The sequence below is a fragment of the Colobus angolensis genome, unplaced genomic scaffold, assembly GCF_000951035.1.
Source record: "Colobus angolensis palliatus isolate OR3802 unplaced genomic scaffold, Cang.pa_1.0 Scaffold31, whole genome shotgun sequence".
Taxonomy (NCBI): Eukaryota; Metazoa; Chordata; class Mammalia; order Primates; family Cercopithecidae; genus Colobus; species Colobus angolensis.
The window spans coordinates 2772401-2777111 of NW_012116377.1; the positions used below are offsets into that span (position 1 = coordinate 2772401).

Here is a 4711-nt window from a genome sequence, read left to right on the forward strand (position 1 = left end):
GTCTCGCTCTGTCGCCCAGGCTGGAGTGCAGTGGCCGGATCTCGGCTCACTGCAAGCTTCACTTCCCGGGTTTATGCCATTCTCCTGCCTCAGCCTCCCGAGTAGCTGGGACTACAGGCATGAACCACCACACCTGGTGACTTTTTGTATTTTTTGTAGAGATGAGGTCTCACTGTGTTACCCAGGCTGGTCTCAAACTCCTCGGTTCATGTGATCCTCCTGCCTCACCTCCCAAAGTGGTGGGATTACAGGGGTAAGCCACCACACCCAGCTAAACATCATGAATTTTTAAATTTCCCATTAAAATTGATATTGCACGTGGCTTTTATGAGTGTTTTCCTAATGCTAACAGGATAATCCCCGAGAAGGTGAGGCTGGCCTTCCTTCAGTCCTTTCTGGCCATCTGTGTTTCCTCTTCTAATCACTGCCTGCTCAGGCCTGTTCCCAAGCTCCTGGATGCTTACTTTTCTTACTGATTTGCAGATCTGTGTGTACTCAGAATATCATTCTTTATCTGGGATGTAGGTTGTAAATACCACTCCTCCTCATCTGTGTCTTGTCTTTAAAGCTTCTGAATGATTTCTTTTGTTATACAAAACATTTTACTTTTTATTTTCCAATTTTTCAATCCTTTTCTTCATCACATCTGCATTTGGACTTTTTCCTCTCATCTGATAAGGCTGATGCCCGGCCTTGTGGGGTTATTACAAGGAGTAGAGAGAGAATGAATGAGGCTCCCAGAAATGCTGAGCAAAAGTTCCTAACATAGCAAGGATGGTCATTTCAGGGGTCACCTGGCCTCCACTTGCTTCTTTCCCTCTAATAGCCAGCAGCAGCTTTCTGAAGATGTCACTCTTGTTTGAAAACCTTTCAACTCCCTAATGAGGATGAAGCTCAAATTCATCTAGCGAGTGAGTTCAAAGTCTCAAACACAAAGGCCTCTACCAGCTGAGCAGGTGATTAAGTGTATAAAGGGGCTGGGTGGAGAGTATGACAATGTGCTCCTGGGGGGAAAGCAAAAATGCAAACCCAGGGTTGCCTGATCTTCCAAAGAAAGCACTAAATCTATATTTTTGCATGCGAACGTCCTCCCCCATTGAAAACTTACTGGTGATTGATTATTTTTTAAGCCACTGTTAGAGTCAAACAAGACCCACCTGTGAGCCAGATGTGGCTATTTCTGCCCTCAACAATCTGGCACCAACCACCTCTGCAGAGTTGTCCCTCCACATGTGCACCTCACACAGCTGACAGGCCAGTCACACGGCTCAGCTGTGGGCACAGCACACTTCTCCCCGCTCTGTGCTTTTGCACATGCTGACCTCTCTGCCTTAAATGCCTTTCCCTGCTCTTTCCTTCTGGCCAACTCTCACTTGCTCTTGAAAACCCAGGTCAAATATCAACTCCAATTCCCCAGCCCCAGACAGAATTCCAGGTTCCTTCCCTGAGTGCCCCATCGCTCCCGTGGTATTAATACTCCCTGTATGATCTTGAGCATCATACTTCCAGAAGAAGCTGCCTGGGGACACAGAAAGAGCCTTGGCTTGGCAGAAAGACATTCCTGGGCTGAAATTCCCGCTCTGCCACTTCCCAGCAGCACATCTTTGGGCAAGTGACTTAACCTCTCTGTGCTTCAGGTTCTCAATTGTGAGATGGAAATAATCAGACCTATGCTAAGTCAGGTTTCTGGGAAGATAAATGAAATTATGTAAAAGAAGTATCTAGAATGCAATAGGGGCTTAATAATGGTTTATGCAATGAAAGAACAAATGGAATAAAGAATAAGTATTTCCTCAGAGTTCTATAGACTCAGCACATGGAAAAGTTAGCTAACTTTCTGGAAGGGAGCCTGGGGTATTAGCCAAACCGTGCCTCTTGCCTTCTTTTCCAACCTCCTGATTTCAGAGAAAGCTGTGGGCCCTCTATCTCCCAGTGCCACGCACCCTGAGGACCCTCTGGGGGTACAGCCATTCAAGGGTAAGGGGACTACACAGGAGTGAGTCCCAGTAGGTAAACTGAGGCAGACCAGATGTCAAGAAAAGGAGAGAAGAGATGTGAGCACCTGGTGCCCAGGAGGCACATCAAGAGGAAGGGAAGAAGCAGCAGCCTCTCGGGCCTCTGTATCCACATCTGTCTGCTCTGTGAGATCTGGGACTTTGTCTATCTACTTCAGCTCTGTATTCTCATGTCTGGCACATAGTAGATACCAAAAAAAGTCTGCTGATTGAATGGATGACTTTAAATAATGTGAATAAGGCTGCTCAGTAAAATGTAAATGGCCATGCGAATGCATCCAGCAGCTCCACATAGAGGGGCATCTCTGCCATCTCCACACTCAGGCCTGTCCTAGCTGCTCCCAGGCTAGGTCCCTGAGCTTAGCTCAGAGTTGGGGTAGGGGAACTTTCAGAGAAAGGGTGACAGACAGGACCATGCAGAAGTAGGTGCCTGAGAGGCTGATGATCCATGGGGTCTTCCAGGGCTCAGAGGCTCCACAGCTCCCACCCTGGGAGGTGCCGTCCAAGTTTAAAGAGCCCCAAGGCTGAGTCTCCTGCCAGCAGACCTGCATGGACAGGCTCTGGGTCTCCAGCTGGTAAAGGAGAGGGGGAAGGAGAGAGGGTGGGAGGCCATCAGGCCCTGGGAAGCCCCTTCAAACAGTCGACCCCACACACTCCACTGAAGAAACTGGACTCAGAAAGGCGAGAACTTGCCCAAGGTCACCCACCAGGATGTGAGCCCATGTTTAGCTCTTCTCACGGTTTGGGCTCTTTTCACTAAATCCAGCTGGCCAGATATTCGGAGCCCCAATTCCCAGCACCGGCGGGGGTGTTCAACATCAGATGTGAAGCTCTGGGTTTCCAGGCACCCAACAAGCCACTCTTCCCCTGACTCCTCGTGGTGGCCTAGCACAATAATAGGCTGCTGCCTCCATTTCCCCATCTGCAGTCTAGTGTCTTGCTTGACCCTGTTCTTTGGAATTCTGGCCCCAAAACCCCGTGATCCTGGTTCTTGGCCAGGATCCTCCTCCAGAGCAAAAGCATGGAGCCACAATGCTGCTGCTGTCTGACTAGCTTCCTCTTCCCAGACTGAGGACTTGGAGCCACAATGCTACCACCATCTGACTCGTGCCCTTCTCCCAGAACAAGGACATGGAGCCACAATGCTGCCGCCATCTAACTTGAGTATTACCTGCTCCACTGGTCACACCCGTGCCTGGTACACCCATAGGCCAGGACCAGGCTGGTGTCGCCACATACATGTGGACACTGCTGGGGACTAATGTCATCCCCAACCCAGCCCAGCCTGGCCTGGATTTCCCCAGCTGCTGGGGTCTCAGCCCAGCACAGCTCGGGTGCCAAGTTCCTGACACCCGTCTGCCCCTCAATCCAACCTGGGGAGCACAGTATTTGTCTCTGCTTTTGGCTTACATCTTGAGAGAATATTATTTATATTATAGAGAAAAAAAAAATTCCTGAGATAAATACTTGCTCCAAAAGCCACTCCGACTTTCCTCTGACTCAGTGTCTTGTCTGATTTCTCAGACAGAGGCCTAGGGGCCTCCCCACTGGGCCACAAACATGACTGATCCTCATGGCTCCCACTTCTGGCAACTCAAGAATCAGACGAGAACAACTTACCACCATTTGCTGTGTGCATCACCAAGCCTCATTCAGTCCTGGCCAGTGGACAGGAGACATCACACAAACCAATGACACAGTCACCATGTGAGTCCAGGGCTCCTACAGTTCTCCCAAGATGACCCTGAACATGGGTTTTGTGTGACAAACCAGCAATGATGCCACCCCATGGTTCACAAGGCACAGGCCAGCCTCCCTTCTCACAGCTCGGGTGCGCTGCAGGTTGGCAACATCCCCCATGCTCTGGAGGCTAAAGGCATCGAAGTTTCTCGAGAGGGATGCTGGCGGCATTTGGGGTGGAGAGTTCTTTGGGGAGGACTGTCCTGGATATGCCAGAGACATAACATCTCTGGTACCCTCCTACTAAAGGCCAGCAGCCCTGCTGTGATTGTGACAACACAAAGACACCCCCACCCAGGCCCACATAGTTGAGAGCTACGCGCTAGTCCAACCTTTCAAACCACATCCCCAGTGAAAGCTCATCTAAGCTCTATTTGCATGACCCTGATGGTGGGGGGTTCACCCCTCTCAAAGACCCCAGCCCATCCCTAGCCACCTGCGGGCAGCCACCACTGTGACCTCACCCTGCCCCCGACTCCCAGTTCTGGGAATTCTTCATTAGCACCAAATCCAAACTTTTCCTCAGCAGTGGCAGGACCCAGGCGCGGGTCCTCCTTCCTCCTCCCGTCCCCTCGTGGTCAGACAACAGGTACGCGGGGAGCAGCCCGGGCGGTGTGTGTGTGTGTGTGGTTTTTTTTTTAAATTATTTTCCAAGTCTACCCAGGCTGCTGCCTTCGAAAGCCAACTGCAAAGAAATCACTTTGATGGGTTTTGTGTTTCCCACCACCTTTCTAAGCCAAATTACAGCGTAGATTCCTTGTCCTTTTACTCACAAAGCAAAATAAAGAGATGATTTTAAAGGAGAGGGTAAGAAAAACAAGTCTACAATCTATATCACTGTTCTCGGCTGGGGTGGGGGTTGGAGGGGGCAATTCTGCATGCTGACATCATGGTCCATGGCATGGGAAATGATTTCCGCCATTCAAAGCTTTATTTGCATTTTTTGGAGGTACAAG

General features: G+C 50.1%; 1 pseudogene across 1 annotated transcript in view; it reads right to left on the reverse strand.

Moving 5' to 3' along the window:
* LOC105518027 overlaps positions 1–3926 on the reverse strand; it is a 21705-nt pseudogene extending 17779 nt beyond the window's left edge. The window contains exons 1-2 of the transcript XR_001002763.1: positions 3840–3926; positions 2429–2587 (exon numbers count right to left, since the gene is read on the reverse strand). The product of XR_001002763.1 is annotated as an inactive rhomboid protein 1-like (transcript). The remainder of the gene's footprint in view (positions 1–2428; positions 2588–3839) is intronic.
* Between the last annotated feature and the right edge of the window lie 785 nt (positions 3927–4711).